The sequence below is a fragment of the Temnothorax americanus genome, unplaced genomic scaffold (genome assembly GCF_048541705.1).
Source record: "Temnothorax americanus isolate GAGA-0224 unplaced genomic scaffold, ASM4854170v1 Scaffold3, whole genome shotgun sequence".
Taxonomy (NCBI): Eukaryota; Metazoa; Arthropoda; class Insecta; order Hymenoptera; family Formicidae; genus Temnothorax; species Temnothorax americanus.
In genome coordinates this window covers 5,533,398-5,554,560 of record NW_027509442.1, presented here as the reverse complement: position 1 = coordinate 5,554,560, position 21,163 = coordinate 5,533,398, and the positions used below count along the sequence as shown (strand labels likewise).

The 21,163-nt window shown below is 40.4% G+C and overlaps 1 protein-coding gene across 3 annotated transcripts in view; it reads left to right on the top strand.

The window, feature by feature from the left end:
• LOC143900329 (uncharacterized) overlaps positions 1–21,163 on the top strand; it is a 174,018-nt gene that overhangs the window by 70,487 nt on the left and 82,368 nt on the right. For all 3 annotated transcript variants that reach the window (XM_077411536.1, XM_077411535.1, XM_077411534.1), the window contains exon 4: positions 14,807–14,890. The gene's annotated coding sequence lies outside the window, so the exon portion shown is untranslated. The remainder of the gene's footprint in view (positions 1–14,806; positions 14,891–21,163) is intronic.

Below are 21,163 nucleotides of genomic sequence, written 5' to 3'. Positions count from 1 at the left end.
TGCTCAGCGGCGGTTGCTACGGTAGATTGTGTAAGCTGGTTACAACGTGCGCTGCACGTAATAACGTCGGTGGGCAGGGTCGTTTTACCCGTTAGGTACTTTAAGCGCGATTCCTAGGGTCTGCAAAAGAGTTTGTAATCTGTACAACAATTTTCCCATTTTCAACTACGAGCAGAAAATTGTAGAGGCATATTTTGTTACAAACACATATGTACGATATATTACGTAAACTAGTATTTAATTAAGTAATGTTACCTATTTTTCCTGTCTTTGTTTCTAGAAATCATTCTAAGAGAAAATTTAATTTTCGAGGAATTCTGTTGGAAAAAATATGCTTACTATTATAATTGTAAATGTTAACGAGTTAGTTAATACCAATTTCACTTAAATTTCAAAATAGTTGTACATTTATTTTATAATTAAAATGGGTAATGGCTTGATAATAGTAAGTATAGTAATAATAGTAAAGGGACTTATAGGTTCTTATGAGAAAGCTTAATTTTTTACTGCATAAATTGTCCAACATTATGAAATAAGGAAAAGAATAGAAATTTTAGAAAATTTCAGATATTTTATAATTTTAATAAAATAGAAAAATTACATATTTTTCTGATGTATCCTATTTAGTATAGAAGGAGGCGTTTTAAGATGATAAATCAATACTTGGAATATGTGAAGAAAACGATTCTGAGTTTAGCTATATATATATTTTACTTCAAAAGAGTGTGCTTAAGGAGAAAAGGACCACACGTTTCTTTTTCTCTCTCTATCTCTTCATTTCCTTCCTTCTCCTCTTAAAGATCTCGATCGTGGTTTTTATTAGCGGGATATGCGGAGCAAGCAATTTATCGTCGGTCGTGTTGAAAACGTGAAAACCGGCACGGCGAGATTTACGCCGTATTTATGCATTACGACATAACTCTTCCGCGTTACGGATTGACGATGAAATAACGTCGGGACGGGATTCGTAGGTGTTGTCCCGTGCAGCGAAACGAAAAACGCTAGAGAATTCGCGAGGCGAGCTACGTCCATAAATAACGTCATGAAAAATAATCAACCGAGATATCGACGCTGTCGGTTATCACGGCAAACAATGAATAAAACAAGACCGATGAGTGAAATATAGATATAAAAAAATAAAACATAGACAAAGAAGAATAAAAGAGAGATAAAATAACGTAGCCAGCGAAACGGAAATGGTGGCACGGCCACATAGTAGGTAAATTAATAATTCCCCGATACCGTAAATCGCAATACGCGTTTCGAAGTCGCCGTTGCCGCACGTCTGGTGTGCAACGGTCTCTCGCGTATCGCTATATGTATATATCGTGCATTCGTGTGTACGGGGCATACACGTGCATGCGCACTCGGAGAAACACGTGGAACTCGGCGAGACCATATTTTCCAAACGCGGCGCGGCACGGCACGACCGGTTGGGGGAAGGGGGGGTCGGACAGCGGTGGAAGCGCATCGACAAATTATTAACGTGCCCATCGGGGCTCCGACTACGTAAATTCCCGTGTGCGGGCCTCTCGCGTACGCTCGAGAGCGATTTAAATAGACTGCGAATTTGCGCCGGATCCGCGGCGAGAGGGACCCACGACCTCGCTGCCATGCTGCCGGAAGACGCGTTTCTCTCCTCGGCGAAAGGCGCTGCCGGAATCGTGTACTCCGCTGCGGCATGAAAATCACGGTAATTTCGCTGGCGTGACAGATATTCTGGAAATAGATAACCGGTCCGTATCGTACCCCGACTCGTTTGGTCGTTTAGATAACGGGAGGTCACGTTGTGAGATTCTACGCATTCGTTAATTTTATAAACGTTTCTCGCTCTTAATGCTCTTCGTGCACAAATATTAGCATATTGCGAAGATTGCTTGTAAAGTTGGATTCCTTTAGCGGTTGTTCTTGTGAAACGCTTGGCAATAGCGAACTTTTAATTTAATATTAGGAACTGTTTCCATTAACGTTCGGTAAAGTAAGCTGAGATTTAATCAATTTTCAGTCTTCCGAGAAATATAATTACATGGAAACAGAAAATTGATTAAATTTTCACAATTAACTTCAAGTGATATTTGTAGAGACGGTTCTATCTGGAAAGATACTATTCGCATGCATATACTCTAGTATTCTTTAATCTAAATTTAAATCTTCTTTCGAACTACTTTATTTGTCTTTACATCCCATGTTTTCATTAATTTAACGGACGTTAATTAAATAACGACGCGACTGACTTTTATTACCTACTTACACGTTAATTAGTAAATAATGTGTGGAATGCGTGAAAGCCGTGCTTTGGAAAATTTCCAGCTTCGGAAACGCGCACATGCGCTTCGTCCAAGCCTGAAGAGCATTACAATATTACGTCATCGTGTTGCGCTCGTGGTTTACGAGCTTGAAGCGCGTAATGTATCCCGGCGGCGTGCCGTAGCGAGTACTATGACATAGCGTGCTTTTAGCGAACGGGGAATAACAAATAAGGTGTAATAAAGCAGCGGGGATGCATCGACTCGGGGCGATATTCTTCCCGGTAACTTACAACTCGGACTCTGCTGGGAAAGGGTTAAAGGGCCAATCGCGTATCTTCGGCTATCTCGAAATGACTTTTCCATGGAAAACCGCGTTCGAGCGTGTACACAACGCCAGTATATTTCTTCAGTTACAAGTGCGTGTGTATTGTGACTTGATGTTTTACCTTCGACCTTACCTTCACGGTAAATCGGTAGAGGTTGCTAAATGAAATTGCACGAATTTACAAGTACATACACACGTATATATACACGTAGTGTATTCTCTGTGTAAAACGCTATACCGCCTCTAAACAGATTCAACACAAGGCTTTGCACTAGATTTCGGACTTTATCGCCGCAGCACAAAGGATACACGCGGAGGATTAACCGCATGGCATCCTCGCGAACTGGCTTTTGCGGTCGATCAACGTCGCGGAAACTTAGCCGATCGTCTCTTTACGTGGCCTGGTGAATTGTCGAGCACACCGTTATCGATCGACGCGAGGGTAGATATATACGTAAAGAGAGGCCAAGAAGAAATGCTTCCGCGAGGAAGCGCCGCTGCATAAAGAAGCAGCGAGCCAGACCCCGAGGATGGGAAATAGGGGCGGTCGAGGAGGGATACGGCGGAAAATTGCGAAGCCGTAGCAATAAACTGTACCCGGGCTCTCTCGCAGGCGTTCGCTATCCCCATGCCTTGATATCCTGGCTATCCTGCCAGGTCTCTATACGACCGGTATTCTTCCAACCGCGACGTTAGGGATAATTTGTGCGTGCTTTTCCTTTTTTTATCGCTACTTGCGTCGCTTTCTGACAAATTTGACGGATTTTCGTGGACGATTAAGACAAGAACTTCTTATTTTTGAAAAAAATTGACTCAATTCCAGTTGTTCTAATTAATTTACATTGATGATCTTGTACTAATTCAATTGTTTATCCATCTGACGATAACATATAATCCGACGGTGTACATCAAGGAATGAGCCGTACGTTGTGGGAATATTTTGTATACCAATCATATAATGTAGCACCAAGGATTTAAAGAAGGAATTTCTTATCAATCTGCAGCAGCCCAATATCTTTGACTGAGCGCATTCCCGAAATCGTCGATTCAATTTCGCGCGTATTCCCCTTACGTGGTATATCGTCTCGGTCGCGCCAAGCGAGTCCTCAAATTGAAAGTATCAATCCGATCGGTATCACCGTGCCGGCAGCTTGACTTCGCGTTTGTGCGAGAAGCGTATTTTCAAAAGGTCCTGGAAGCGGATTAGGAATGTGAATTGTTTTTCACGCGGCGATAAATTTATCGTTCGACGAACGGCAGAAGTTCATCGCCGGGGCAGGTGCAAAACGATTTATCGCGGAGCTCGTTTCGCTTGCTGGGGGAGAAGAAGACGGCGCGGCGCCCACCACAACAGACTTTTCGCATCGGACGTGGTGTGCGTGTCTCGTCGTGTACACATTGTTGTCGTAACACATAAGCCGGTCGCGAGATCGATAACGGTGAGAACTCGAGGCGCGTGCACGCCTCTCCTCCTTAACTGCTCGCTAGCACCTATGAATTATTTACCGCCGCCGCGCCGTCGTTATCGTCGTCGTCGTAATCGTTCGCTCGATTCGACTCGATCCACGATTCGGATTCGGCGCACGGACGATCCCTTATACCCTTCGTCGAAATCGATCTCGTCGTTACGTGCTCCACGGCTAATTTGCTTGCGAGAATGTATCCGTCATTATTTAGGGCGCTAGAGTGAGAGAGAGAGAGAGAGAGAGAGAGAGAGAGAGAGAGAGAGAGAGAGAGAGAGAGAGAGAGAGAGAGAGAGACAGAGAGAAAGAGAGATACAGAGAAGAGATGAGGGCGAGCGAGGACACCGAGGCTAGCCAAGGCCATCTCGCGCGGATAAAAGCCGGGCGTAGTTTATTTATAGCTATCTTTGCGATAGGAATAACTGTACGGCGTTTACAATAACGCATAATTTATACGATTAACACGCGAATTTCTTCGTCATTTTTGCGTACGCAGAATTAAATCGATTTTTATCTCTTCTCTTGGCTACGCGATATTAGATGCGATCTATATCTTCCGATCGATTTAAAAAATAAGCGTCAAGTGAGCGTCTTATTTTTTCGCGACTGTACACGAAACATTTGCTACAAATACATCACGTGACAATTTTATACAGCTGTACGTTAAGAACCGCAGCTGTAATTAACTCGCTGCAATTAGCACTATTTTTCACGTTAACGTCGGCGACGTCGATGCGAAGCGTGATGAATTTGTTGGACTTCCAATTTGACATGGTACGAACGATAGTATTGCACGAGGGAGGACGGCAGGAAGTGAGGCTATCGAGACTGCTAATGGGAAGATTAATTCGATCTTCTGTGGTTCGTGCACTTTTCATCTTTCCTCTCTTCTTATTTTTACTCTTTTCGCCTCCTCCTGCGACTTTATCGTTTTTCTTTCCACCGAAGAATCGCTGGAAGAGGAAGCGTCATAAAAATTTCAACTTGGTCGGCTTAACGGTCGAGAAGTTACGTTCAGTTCTGAAAATAGCATCTCTTTTTGCCATACTCAGCATTCGACGGTGAACTTTCGACATGCTTAGAAAACTAAAAATTGAGTTCGTCGGATTTTTAATTCACGGCCCGGCAGTTAGTTATCACGTGTAATAAGCTCTCGTAAAATTTAATTATCATTATTTTCATCTTATTAGAACCAAATTGGATCCATAATGCTCCTCCGCTCGGGTTGCTTCTGCTTGTAATGTACGCGAAGTTTTAACGCAATAATTAATGGCACGTTACACCGCATGCGCGCGTATAAAGTAACAATTAATTACATCACGTTGCCGCCCGTGCGCATAATATAGTGCCGATATTTTACAAACAATCGTTAGTTGCCGACATAACAACCGAACTTTCCTATTCTCGTCGTTACCAAACATTGTTCACATTGTATTTTTTACTTTTGTTTTATGAATGCTCGCATTGAGAAAAATATCGGATCACATGTGTATCATATAGTATATATATATATATATATATATATATATATATATATATATACATACACACACGCTTTTGTTAAACTGCAGACGCAATCGCTGATCGAAATGTAGCACACAGAGCAGCACCAACAGTTTACGTAGAAAGTAAAACAGTCTATCAGATAAGTTGTAGCAACGGCGAGTGAATCGGATTTTAAATGAAAAACTCACACGTGCTTGCTTGCACTTGCTTCAGTTCGGTCTACTAATCCGACTATCCGCCAGAAAACAACTCCGTTCTTGCTGCTCGTCACTATACTTCTTTCAAATTCATGACTTCTCAATTTTTCTTGGTCTTTTTTTCGTTTAATCCAAAGTTTTTGTAAAGCGTGATTTTTAGAACATCGAAGATATTAGAAGTTCTGCATTCAATATAGGCCATTGCTGTCGTAAAGTTCTAAATTACGAATTATATCTCTTACAAATTTAAAATTATTTTTTTTTTTTGAATTCTTGTTATTTTACTTGTTGTTAGGCATTACTTGCACATTTTTAGCGTGTGCAGAATACACGAATCCCTCATCCTACAATTTATCCTGCGGGCAAAAGAAGCGGTTTTTTTTTATTGGCCACTACTCTCCAACCGCTTTGATCGACCCTCTTTTATTAGTTCGACGTAAAGTACGTCGTTACGCTATCGATTTTGTCGGCTTTCCACCGCGGTGATAGTCGGAATTGGGACAAAATCTGTGTCCCTCTTATCGGACGGGAATAAACGAGCCGTATAATGATGCTCGATTTCATAGATATTCACGAATGACCAAATGGAGCCGCAAAAGGTGTGCCGATTTTATGAGGAAAACTTTTAATCGATTTTTGTATGGAAAAACATCGCGCACGACGTTTCTTTTAAAACGTTTATTCTCAATACCTTAAGCGGTTTTACGCTGACCTTTGATCGTGAGAATTTGAAAGTCGAATCCAGAAGATAAAGCTCGCAAAAATATTGCATGGCAAATAAACGTACTTGTGAAAAAAGAGGAGGATTGCCAATTAAGAAATATCATTATACGACTTCTAAATAAACTAAATATACTTTTGCCATGTACTTATCGTTAATAAATTTTATCAAAATTAATAAATAACTCGTCTCAATTTTATTTTAATTTCTAATAGATATATTTTAAACATGTACGGTATGTTAGAATAATATTTTGTTTTTTACAAAATAGTGATGAATGAAGTGTACACCTAGGTAATTCTATCATGTACCGCATTATCCTGAGGATGCTTATTTCTGATCGAAGTTCATTCTTGACCGTTTCATCGATAGAAGAGCGTCACCAAGCAAATACAACTCGCTCGAAATGGTTATTGACGAAACAAATAAACTCTACTCGACTAAGATTCTCGCAGTCTTGACCTCGAAGCTTGACGAATCAGGCAGTGCACGTTTCAAACGCTAGAATATAACTTTATTGTTTCGTTTGCCAATGACGATGTCTCGCATGCCAATTTTAGACTCAACCAGGATATGAGCATATCTTCACGTGCAATTAAAACAAAAAGGGAGAAAAAACTAGGAGACTTATCGTTTTTAGAACAAATATAAGCTTGAATATTAACATCATTTTTTTTTAATTTGTTATCGAAATCACCTTGTATCATATAAATCTTTTTATTATTGTCGTATAGCGTGTTGTAGCAAGAAATCGGATGGGTGCAGACGACATGATGACATTCAGTTTTTTTTCGCAATATAAATTATTTTAGTATATAATGTTATTATACAATAGCGATATTTATTTCAATGCTTTAAAGTTTTCAAATTGGCAGACGATGTGGTGTTTTAATTACGTATTGCCAATACAGATAAGTGAGTGTGGAGAAATTTCGTAAAAATTTACAAGACGTTTGAAAATAACGTTAAAGAATGAGAATTGGAATTCTAAATCTTGTCCGAGCGTTCTGACGCTCGTTCTCGAATCATCTACTTTTATGTGCCTTTAAACGATTTCCTAGGTTTCCGGAATTTGTCCAAAAATGACACCGTCAACCGTTCTCAGAACAGAAGATCTCGCCGAAGGGAAAACGGTTTCGCTCGTTTGCGATTGCCACCGAGTGTAAGGAGAATCATCGGCACGTATAGCGGGAGCGGACGGGGGCTCTTCGACGCTTTACGCCCTTTACGGTAACGAGTGGCTCGCGTACGAAAGCTCTAATTAGCGTTCCCGGCAGGCAGGTACCTAACTGTAGATTTAAAGGCGTATACCAGCGTCGATCCCGCCGGTGGGTAATGAACTCCGTTCCAGGAGGAACGGAGAGGGGGCGAAGGAGGAGACGAAGAAGGGGAGGAGACGCGGCCGGGAGAGAAAGCCGTGGCGAAGGTAGAACGGCGCGTTGGAAGGATACATTGCCGGAAGCGGATCTTGCGATAGGGTTAACGGTATCAAGAAGACGTTTGCCGACTGTCGTCGCGTGACCAGTTTAATTGGCCAGCGGCTCTTCCTACGATGGCCCATCGCGGTTCTTCGTGGTGTCAACGAGATTCTGATACTCGGAACCATTTCCATCTGTTTCTTTACAACACCATTTAGACGACGAATCTAATTAACGCCGCGTGAAATGAACATTATTTTGGGTCGAGTTCGAGGCTCGCGTGTAACTAATATACGAACAAGTTTCTAGCAAGTTAACCGTTTGAATGCGTAATTGCCACACAGGAGGTCGTGGAAGATTTCGATTTCGTCTATGTCTTTGATTTCGACGAATCGCCCGGCAGCTATTCCTCCTAACTTTGGAAACTTGCCGGCGAAGTTTCGCCCGCGTCAACTTCTCGACGAAACGTATCGGCGAACGATATACGTGCATACCCGACGCACACACATCTCGTCTATGTGTGTATGGACACAAATGTACAAGGAGAGACGTATAATTTAATGTAAGGGTAAACATTTGCTTTTCCGCAGTCAATCTTGACTCCGATTTTCGCCGTTGCCGCCGCAAAATTTACACAGTTTTCCAACCATTAGCACAGTTTTCGTCACAAATCCGTCTCACTCTCATTCCCGCGAACAATGCCTCGCTTCCGTTTAGAAATAAGATGACATTCATCACGTGAATGGAAACGAGTTGGTCTGCAGTTTACTTACAAATGTTCTAATCCGTTTTAATACTCTATTGTTAAATTAACTGTCATTCGAAATGGAACATTATTCTAACAGGATCCAACTGAACCGAAGCAAGTCTTTACATTTTTTTATTTATTATTATCTTTATATTATATATATATATGTATAAGTGTGTAAGAGAATAAACTGATATGATATGAGCTATAGTAATTTTGTCGAATTGCTATAGATATTAATTAGTCACATACGCGCCTTCAGTATCGTTGAGGCATCGATGATAATCTTCAAAACGTGACTAATAACAAGTAATAATCTTATAATTATTACGGCTTAGGAAACTAATGAGCAGTCCTTTATGAAGGATTTTTAAGAGGTATTCGGTAGATACTCGCTTAAACGACCAACCAGATTTCTCGCGTGTCACGTTAAGAGGATTCATACGCATTCGATCGATACACTTGCGGTAATTCTTCACGAAGCGATAATCGCTTCGCGCGCGCTCGCCGGAAGAAATTCGTGTCATGTTTGAATAGAGAAGACGGAGTGTCTCGATCGTGCGGGAAACCTGTCGCACCTGCCACCGAGGTCAGGGACGATCCTCAGTCGAGATAAACCTGAGAAGGTAGGCAGGCAAGCAAACTGGTTGGTTCGCTACTGCAATTTCCAGCACGACCAACGAGAAGGTCAGCGTACCTGGCGAAAGCCATAGCGATTTTCCCGCAGTCTAAATATTAATTCTCTAATTTGCCAAGCATTGGTCACATTATAACTAAACTAGTTGCGCGATTAATGATGATCCGTTCGATTATTTCATAAGATTTTTATCGAGCTTCAAGTTACGCGGTATTAATTTAAACTTCACTAAAAATACATTTTGTATTTGAATAAATAGATGCGCCGGTCATTTAAATACTCAAGGGCCTCGATTAAGGTGGCTACCCGATTATTTGTATTCTCAATTAACTAGTAGACCGAGAATAACCGTGAACGTCGTCGCGACGAAGAACTTGTTGCTAGAACTTTTTACGAAGGGGGATGCATATTCAAGGATCGTATATGTAGATCGCGCAGCTTGGGTCCGGGAGAACTTTAATAAATCCTCGGACGACTTTGGTGTAAATTTACGTTGGCTGTGTATTTACGCGATGCGGAAAACGAGTTCGCGCGCGAACAAAGGGACGAATATTAATCGTTAAGCGGCTACAAAATTTACGCGCAGTAGATTCGCGCGAGAGCGAGATGCGCGCGACGCGACGTGCCTTTGACACGCGGCGAGTTTACGCTCTCCTTTGACCTATATATATAACCCTCCGTTTGATTAATGCCACGGCTCTTAATTACGCCGTTTAATCGGCATAATTAATCGGCCCCTTTTGCTCCTATTTGTTCGGCGCGCGACGTTAATGCGCCGTTCCGACGAATGATTGCTGCAAACGCTGCGAAGTATTGGATCCTAATTTATGAGTTCACCATGCGTTATCGGCGATTATGCGAGGTTAGTCACTGCAATTGACGCACGAGTACTTGTTAAATGACAATGCTCTAAATTACAGTATATAGCATTTTGAGTCTAATGTGTCTAAGAAGTGCTGTATTTAGATTTGATTTCTTATGCGAATATAGTTTATACTACTTGAGTGGTATTCGATTTGCACTCTTCGATAGAAAGTTACTTTTACATTCTTTCACATTTCTTATAGATATTTATATTTTAATAGATTTTAGTTTATCTATATGCAAATTTTGCGTAATGCATTTTTGCCAAAACACATTGGATTGTTATTTTCGTTATCATGAGGTATCAGACTGTTATCGCTGTACATTATACACAGGAATACTGTTATCTATTATGATAACAACGTAATCATAACTGGACAGAAAAGACGAAGCTCTGAATGAAAGACGCGTCATATTTATAAGAAAGTCAAGTTATTCTCGTAGGACGTAGATAATAAATTATTACAGCGACGGCGTTTGAATAGGATCGAGAGATGAGTCGATTCGAAGTTAACAACTCGCTCGCTGTATATAGAGAAAGTAATCTGGTGTATTATATACGATTAAAAGTAATTGCTTCCTGGTGACCAGAAGGGTCAGTAGAAAGTTACGGCGAGTGACAATGAGTCAGTGAGCGCATTTTTTAAATTTAAAATACGATTTACTTCTCTGTCTTGATAATAGGTTGTCTCGGAGTGATTTGTTCTTTAGCGAATTGAGAGAAGCGATTTTTACTCAGCAAAAGTTGTTTGAACACTGTGTTTTGTTGTAACTTCCTAAAATTTAGTCTCAAATGTCTTTGTAATACTTCTAAATTCTTCTGATTAAGTAATAGACTTTGAAATAAACATCATAACAAGTTTGGTATCATATAGGACAAATGTGTGTAACATATGATTTAAAATCACAGGTTACAAAGAAAACTCGAAGCAACGGAATATAAGCAACAGAATAAATGGATTTTAATGATTTTAATTTTATCTAATAATTTTGATAAGATATAGATAATCCTACGTCTATTTTTACCAGATGTGTAAGAACTTCTAATCGATGTACAATTTACTATGATTTTTCAGTATCGAAAGAGATAACGCTGTTATCCATGTGCTTAAATTTCTCTCTTTTTTTTTTAAATATAGCTACTGTATTATTATGTGACGTTTTTCTCTCTCTTCCTTCTATATTTATTTTATTTTATATACAGGAACTATTATATAATTGAAATTGGATAAATTTAATGGTGCATGTCGGTCGACTATATAAATCAATTGTTACATAATTCTTAAATTGATCTTACATCTACATATACAACTAAAACGGATAGATACGGGCGTGTCATTGTCGTTTCGCGTGCACATATACGTGTTGCACTCGACAAAAGTCTCGCGAGATGAAGGTAGTCTTCTGCGATTTTATGTGCAACAGTTACTGCGCTCTGTCTCTACGCCGCCTCGCTTTCGCTTTTGCTTTCTCCTTCGCGTATACCATCTCGCAGTAACGTCTCACGGGCGATTCTCTTTTGCGAGAGAAAGAGAGATAGAACTGTGGCTGCGAGTTATAAGAGAGCAATGCCACATCAGGGCGCCACGCCTATACGCGTATCGGTAATTTAATAATAGACCAATGTCTATTACTGCGCACCCTATGACGGTTATTACGATACGAGCGATTGATGGATCGATTCGTATGTAATGTTTAAGTACAGAGTGTTACGAATGTTACGTTCGACAATGTGCTATTATCTAATAGCGCGATTTGTTCCACGCGACGATTTCGTATTTATCGGAAAACGTATATAGCGGTCCACAATTCACGTAATGAATGTTGCGTTAATATTCGCGCACGATTATTGCATCTGTTGTGCACATTTGCAAGCTATTAAATCCGAAATTATAACTTTTATTAATTTTTCACATTTAGTGTTGGATTAAAGATTTAGGTCTTGTACAATTTAGAGGAAAAAGTCTTCACTTTAAGCGTCAGCGATTTGCGATCTGATTTAAAAATGAGTCTACGCGATTCCGGAAGCTTAGTTTATTATCATTGCGATTTCCGATCGGTAGCGATTGAAACTTGGCGGTGCGGATCGTCAAGTAGCTTCGACCCGATCGTTTACCGAATGATTTAGGGGATTTCTTACGAAGATCACACACATCCTAGGATGTCGCCGAACTTTCTCCTTTTTCTCTTCTCCTTTTCTTTTTTCTTTTCCTTCTTTTTCCCCTTTCCTTTTCTCTCTATCCTAAAAGTCGAAGAGAGACGGAGAGATAGATAGACGGAGAGTGGAATAGAACTCGTAACGAAATTACTTGTTCTGAAACCTGGAGAAACCGGTTCTCAGAGTCGCGACTCTCTCGAGAGTCTCGCTCGTTTACCTCGGTATCCACTCTCGGGCATGAGCACACTAACGCAGGCAGATACCGAGATGCCCGTGTGAGGGATTAGAGACGGGTACGCCACGCCGTGCGCGCACACAATTTTCCGACTCCCGGAGGCAGCGACCTTGTCGCGCGCGCATATAGCGAAAGAAAGAAGGCTCTCGGGCCTCTCTTTCTCCGAACAAAGAAGCGCTACAGCATTCTCGAAAAACGTTTAAAATAGTTTTTGAAAGGAATTTATGTTTTTCTACTTTTTAATTTAGTCAATGTTTTTTTAAATTTTCGTTCTACTTTTTGTCCGTTATATTTTTGGTACATTTGTATTGCGAGAAGCTAATGAACCAAATCTTTATGAAACATAGATAATTATCGGGTATCATTTATAGACATTAAAATGGCACAACTACTTGAATATTCCGCCAATCGCCTGAAGCTTCTATATCTGTCTCTCTATATATACAACTGTAATAATATTATAATTATATGTGCGACTAATTGATTTAATTACGCCATATACAATCGCGTTCTATATCGTGCGTGCAAGACAGTTGTTTTTCGAGAACGTATCGCGCTTTCTATCTCACAGATGTAAACATCTATCGCGACAGCAAGAAGCGTCTCAGACTGCGATTAGTTAACTGCGTTTATTCTTTGTTCAAGCTGGTACGCATTACAATTCATTATAATGAAGATAGTCTGCGAAGTAGACTGCCTTGAGGATAATGAGCCGATTATATACGGACCGTACGCGCAGCGAGACTGTCTTGGTCATAATGAATTCGATGGGAACGAAGAACGAGCGACGAAGCGAGCGAGCGAATGAGTGAACGAGTGAGCGATTTGCTCCTTTCCGGATGCTGTTGGCTGGTGGTACCGGCGTCGATGCATAAGCGCGAATGGAATTCGAGAGTAAGAAGCCGAGGGGAGACAGGAATGTCTGGAACGAGCGCGACGACACGGACTTACCGTTACGCATTTCTGCGAAAGAACGAAAATTGCCGTTTCATTTCTCAAACCTTTCCCTCATAGAGAGAGAAAAAAAAAGAAACCGCGATAATTCTCCGCTTTCAACGCGTTCATAATCAGACAAATTAATTGGAAAGTGCGTTATCTCTTTTTATTTATAAATATATGTTTGCTTCTTTTTTGATATCATTTCTAATTGGAGATCCATCAACTTGTCGCAAACGTAAATATTTATTTATTTTGAAACGTGAAAGCTTTTCTTTATTTTTTTAAACTGCTTTGTATTTGAGAGACACAGATGCATATGTTTTTTTAATGCGTTAAAAGATTTGTCTCTTCACATTCGTTGCCGCAATGAATTTTTCGATATTGGACGGGGAAAAACGCAGGAAAAAAAAATAAATGCACTCGCGAATTGTCGACGCTAAATGCATTCGTCGCTCGATTCGGCGCACGTTCTCGCGAAGTGCGGTTGCAACTCTTTCGCGTTGAATTTTTTCACGTCGTTCGCCGACGCGGGTCCTCGCTTCATGAATATTCCGGCGTTCATTACGGTGACGCCGTGCCGTGCCATTATTGCTTACCGGAAGAGCCGTTGCTTATTCGCGCCCGAGCCACGAAATTTTGAAACCTCGACTGGAAAACGCGAGTTCTTTCGCTTCCGAGCGATGGCTTAAACCGCATGAGAGATCTGATTGTTGTCAACCATATGTAATTGAATTGGTTTGTTCAAATAATATCGAATTATCATAATTATTCGTCAATGGGTCGAGAATCACATATCCGCTGTTTAATGAAATTATATCCGGCAATAATATCCGGATATCGCTCCGTGGTAACAACGAAATACGTTAATTGCAATTTTAGCGTATTAAAGGCGGAAATACTCCAAACCCAATATAATTATCAGTACGAACGATTATCATTACTCGAACATGTGAGAACGCGATCGTTCGCGTGTCTTTAAATCGGGATTAACCTTTCGCGAAGTTTTGATGGATCACCTGGCATTACAAATTGCCGCTTAATCCATCAACCAAGTTCAGCAGTTGCGGCAATTATTTTAGCGTTCGCATGCGCCTCGGCTCTCGTTCGTGGACTTCAACCACGCTCGGAATTGCGTGCGCATGTACGCACGACACCCGACATACGTATTCGTTTCACGCGCTGCGCTGTTGACTTCCGATTCAAAACAATGCGTTCGAGTTTCGGGAAATAGAGTATCGCGGAAGGCGATTTTTAATGAAATTTTCTCAATGTATTCATTCATGCAATCCGTCTCTTTTTACTTAAAAAGAATCGCGTCTTTAATGAACTTTTTTTTTTGCTTTCAGGTCTTAAATTCAATCCTGTGGGCCCCACATGTTATGGTATAGCCTGCACAACGATCGTTCGACGCATGGCACTGCGATGAGCAAGTAAGTTATTTTTCTCAGATTGCATATATAATCCTTCAAGTTTCCATTTTGATTGCCGGAGAGTTTACTCCTCAATATTCACGTAATCCTCCGCGTTTTATTTTATTCTCTGCGCCAGCGGTTAATCTTATTCGGCGAGAGACTGCGCGTTCGCAATTGATCACCTCGCGGATTCCGATCGTCGCGAAGCGTCGAACGCCGATTAATAAACACACAATTGGCTTCAAGATGCCAACGAATGGGGCGTTTTTTCTCCCTTTTTTCCTAATTATGACGACAGTCATTTCCACGGTTGCAATTACGATCGTGATCGTAAATCAGCGTCTTGGTGCCACTATTCTTGTTTATCGCTGGTGGAGAGTTTGCGTCTCGGTCGCCTCGTATGACATAAACGTTATACGAGCGAATGCGGTATGTCTATTGTCATCGTATATATGCCCGTACCACGCGATATAGTTACCCGTATGGTTATAGTCGGGCGTTATCATTGTCGATGCGCGTAATTGCCTTTACGGCTGCACGCATGATCTACGAGATTCCGCAGAGCCAGTAGTCTCGCAGGATATCGCGTGCTCTAAAGTAGGTTAAAAAAATCGTTAACGCGCGTCAAAGCGATTTTGTGGTACGCAAGCAAGAATGTTACATTCACAGCTGTCAATAATAGATTAAATTAAAAATAACACTACTTATTTCTCTCTATCTGTAATAGTTAAAAAGTCTGTCGTTAAATACGCGAGGTACTAATTAAATACGGTTCGAGAAATCATGGAATATCGTTCGTTCAAGGCCTTCTACATGCCTTGCATCCGGAAGACATTATTATTAACGAAGAGAAGCGGCACGATGGCAAAACGGAGAAGAGGCCTTTGTTAACTCGAGCGTCGCGTTATCACTGTGCGATCATCGTTGCGACGAGTTACGACATAACGGCGTTTTAAAGCTCCTCTTCCGCTCTTCTTCCTCCTCTTTCCCGCTTCGCTCTTTTTTCCCCCTCGTTTTTCTCAACGCATTGTCTGGTGCATCTGCATCCGCACGACGCGCTCTTCTCTAATAATCGTTAGTAAGTAAGAGAGACTGAATACCGAAATAATTTTGCTGACAGGTGTACGCCAATTATATCTCGGTATAATTGTATTATCTCTTTTTTACTACTTGTATTGATTACCAATATTGAGAACATCAAATATTGACATACAATAGAAATGTTCATCAATTTTCGACAGTATCAGTTATATTATTATATGTACCTATTAGAGTTTGTTTGAATGCTAATAATATCAAATCAATTTATTATGTATTTGATTTCTGATAAAAAAAGATTAATATACGCAAATTAACAATGTAAAATTTATGTAAAATTTCAAGTTTATATATTTATCTTTCTTTCTCTAATGATTTTACATCTTTTGTGAATAGACATTAAGGAAACCCTACAAAAGTGTGATTGATTTTACAATATCGATTTGACAAGATCTAGTTAATGTAATAATAGTATTATAATATAATATTAAAACGTTATGTATATATACTAGTATTATCGTGTTTCTCAATCTCTGATTAGAAATAATGTTGAAAATTAGACTTATGTAATTTTGCATATGTATCTTGATTCTCGATATATCAAGTATAATAACATTGGTTATTATTATATTACTTATAGATTTCGCTATTTAGTAAAAGTTTAAAGACAGTGTAAGTTCTTACAAATATTTGTTACGAGTAAATTATTCGACGCGCACAATACGGAATGACTCGTACCTTGCAATTTACTCTACTTTGAGTTATCTCTACCGCGAAGAATCTTGTTGAATTTACTTCGCTCTTTTAAGTCCCCTGAAAATCTGGCGTTGCTTCAGGAAATCCAATACCTCAAAAAGGAGAAACGCTTGTATAAAATCCATTTACGTGAGCGTTTCTTCAGAGACAGAGAAAGGAAGAGACAGGACGATATGGTTCCGCCATAAATCATTCTTCTTCATCGCTACCGGAACTCTGAGCTTTCGACGAGAACGTATACAACAATCGTAGACAGCGTGATAGTTTTGGATGGGAGGGGTTAATCCATCACTCTCGGGATCGAAAATAGTGGAATCTGGCATTGGCGATATGTATCGCGGGGCGAGAGATGAAGGGCGCTCCGCGAAATTGAATGCGAACGAAAGGGCGCGCGTCGGCCGGCAGAAATTGAAACGTCGCGCGGAAATTGAACGGCGGCATAGGTGAACGAAACCTTTCCCCGGTCGTGCACTGCGATTCGGTCGTCGGCGGGTCCCGACGCGGAAATGGAAGCGTCGCCCGCTTGTAAACCGAAACTCTAAATCAGCCCGTCTCTCTCTCTCTCTCTTCTCTTTTCGCGAGAATGCGGTTCGAGGCCGCGTGATTTATAAAATTACTTGGCCAAAAGTGTCGTCAGCTCTCCGCCTATATATATGGGGAAGAGATTTTGGAAAAATAAATCAAATACTCTCCAAAGAAAATCCTCGTCATAATATTTTCTTTAATATTTATGTTGACAAGACGCTTATAGCGCTTAAATTTGTTCTACATATTTTTTATACAATCAGGTGAAATATTTTCTACTGTGTTGAGATAATTTCATGCCGTCGTGCGATCGAGCGAATCTGGAAATCGGGAATCCGATTATGCGGCGAGACGACTTGCCGCTATAGCGAATCGCACAATATATAGATCTGGTACATTCCCATAAATGGATCTCGTATCTCCATCGTGTCGCTCTCTCCATCCTTGCTTTGTGCGATTTTAGCCCGGAGACACATCGCCTTATGTTACATTGAATTACCTCGATGCATGCAGTTGTGCGGCACGTGCTACCGAGAAGCAGACGGTGATACGTGTATTTATACGAGCACTTATCGCCGCGAGATTATGCCTCTCTAATCTCTATCGGAAGTATACATCGCTGCTGGATACGTTCGTGTATCTTCATCGCGTGTAAGAAAACCTCTTGTCATAGCTATACCACTGTGTGGCGAACTTAACGCGTTAAATACTGTGTAAATTTTGATTAATTATGTGAGAACCTAATTAATGATAATACGATATCAGATTCAATTTAAAAAAAATATGTAATCGTTTTCCTGTTTAGCTAGCCTTTTTCACACAGAACGTTGCTACAATTGGCGCAATATGACTTTTATGAATTTCTTGAAAAATATACTGTTTATCAATGTCTTAACACTTTCAGAATTAAATCAAACATAACGTGTAGATAGTAGTAGATAATAGGGTAGACTCAGGACTGTTTGATAGCGGGGAATTTATAAGTGTGTTTTTAATAATGTAAAAGATTAAACATAAAGATTAAAAATAAATTACATATTATTAAATTAATCAATAAAAATAGAATTTTGTATCTTTATTAACGTAACTTTATTAAAAATTAACGATAATCACGATAAATACATAAAATTACGATAAACACGTAATATCTAAATACGACGCGAAAAAACTCGACTGAAAAAAGGCTTAACAAATTCTAAGTTCTGAAAATGCTAGGATATTAATAATTCTTAATGTACATAATGTATTTGCTTATATAAGCTTTCTTATAGAGAAATGTTAAATGCTATTGATTACAGAAAATAGAAAAAACCGTTTTAGTAGCAAAACTGCTTTGATAGTAGAGTAGTGTTGCAAAGAAATATAAGCTTTTTTCATATGGATTTTAAATCAATTTTATTGCGTGAAAAAGGATTAATCCACTTGTTCTATCTGACGCGTTTCGTAAGTGGTACGTAAGTTCTTTATCGTACATCAATCAGAAATAGATCAGTGTCATAGCTCCGGTCACGAGTTCTCGGTAGGATGGATACCAATTAAGAGGCAGCGCGTTTCCCGGGAAGCGCACGGATCTCCCCGCTTATCCTTCCCAGTTCCCACAGTTTCTCTCTTCCTCCTCCGTTCCTTCCTGTGCGGATCGCTGGCAGCCGCCGCTCTCGAGGTAAGTTATGCAGTCAAGGGAGTAACTCGTTTGAATTTAATGCTGGTCATTATTGCGCGCAAAGAGACGACTCATCGTCGCTTCGATTCTTGTCTGATCTTCGGCAGTCAATGACAAATCCGTAACGGTTTGCGTCAAGACATCACATCTCGGATTTTGTATGCATCGCGCTTCAAGAACATGTGACTTCGAATTTGCAATTTCCACGAAGTTAACGACAGTTGTAAAGTGTATCTCGCGCAGTTTGTGTGATTTTTCTGAATCGTATCCAAAACACGCGACTGTATAGTAAAAATAAGAACCTTTTCAGTTTTAGAAAGTATTTTTATTAAGATCTATTCATATCAGAATTATCAGAATTTTTTTCGAAATTTTGAAAACTAATTTTTTTCAGAGATAGACTGGTTAAAACATTTATCGGCTCTCGTCGCGTCGTAATCGCTCGATTTTATCATTTTGCGAAAAATCGTGACAAAAGGTCAGCCCAGAAATTTTGGAGAATAGTTTCCGCGAGTTTTCAGGTCTCTGCAATATACTATATCTCGTTATCGCATATACTCTCGCCGCTTGGTCGTTTCTCCCCGACTCTGGTCGACCAATCTTCGTCCCGCCTTCCGTCCGTGACAGGTCCGCAACAGTTTGCCACTCACAGCACCTTCCGCTCCCTCGACTATAACCTTCTCTCATTAACGTCCGTTACTTCGCACTCGATTCCGCACCCGAAACCACCTCGGGCTTGCCTTTCTCTCCCATTATTTCGCCGGCTTACGAGGCAAGGATCTACGAGGACGCCAACGCAGGAACGTTTCTTTTTATCGCGAAACGCGCGATGCGGCACTCGAGAAATACAGGATGATTCGTCGAGTAAGAAATCTTACGAACGGGGCTGTTTGAATAAAGAAAAAATTTCTGCAGGGAGTTCGTTGTTTGTTTTAATCTTCAATTTTTCATGTAAGATCAATAACTCGGGAGTATATAATTAAGCTTGGAATAAAAGTTTGGTTGAAGTTGCCAAGTATCCTATATAGAGCCTTGTAGTCGAGAGATTTTGCTCGACGACGAAAACATCCTGCATTGATCCGTAACAGTTTTATACGCGAGCTTCCAGGCATGCTTGCAACCTTGTTCCATAAACGTTCAGTAATGGCGGTATGTGTATGTGTACGTGTATATGTATATGTCTTCTTGATCATGCGTCACCACTCTTTCCCCGGCACAGCATGAACCAGTGTCCTATTGACCTACATAACGATACATTTATTTCGAAGCGCGTGTCAACTCCTGGAAAACCACTAAATTGAATCTGATAGCGGGATATCGCATATATAAAAATAATTCGGCCTGGTGGAATCTATCAGACTCAACTAATGTATATAATATAAAATCAATTCTGCATTTTTCCACTTCAACTCAGATTATTGAACGCATTTCATAAAAATTTATTATTTATATTTCTTTCATCATAGAAATTCTCAAGTGCTTTAATCTGAGGATGCTCAAGGCTCAAGAGGATCTCTTTTGATTTCTGAAGGTACTTTAGGTGATTCTTGTCACATCTCTTAATTTTTTTTTAGATTAGATTTAATTTCCTCAAAAATTGCATTTAATAGACAGAAAGCCTATTATCGATACATAAATATTGGATTTAGTTAATAAAACAATTTATACAGTGCGGTTGCACTTTTTACTCTGCTATTTATTCCATAATATTTTGTAGTGTAATTTGAGACAGGTTTCCATTTCGTGTTTACATCCATATACTTCAATTCTAAATACACGTACTACTTTTCAGTATAAATTTACAAATATTTTTCATATCGTATTATTTCCAGTTTGTATAAAACGCGAATAAAGTTTGTTTATTTGTCGCCCGAAGGCAGCGAGCGGGAATGATTGGTATCGATCGTCTCGATTTGTGGCGGAAACGGGTTGTCGCCGGTCGACGCGGAGATGATTTACGATTATCGTTGTAACATGCGCTCGTAATAAGTCGCAATCGCCTCTTCCTTGGCGCACCTGCGTGCCGCCGCCGTCGCGCAACGGTTGCATCCTTACTGGGTCAGCACGCGCGCGTGCGATCGATATCTTCACCTTGCCGAGACAGGAGCGTGCACCGGCGATCTGACCTACTGACCCACAAGCAGCAGCAGGTCGCCGAGAACGAGGACACGGGGCCCGCGCGCTGAAAACCGGACTGGTGCGCGGTTAAATGGAATCGGGTGCGACGTGAGTGTACTCGGTGATTGCTGGATGATTGCGCTGATTGCTATTTCTATTTGCGTTTGCTGATAAATCGTCCTTAAGCGCTTGGA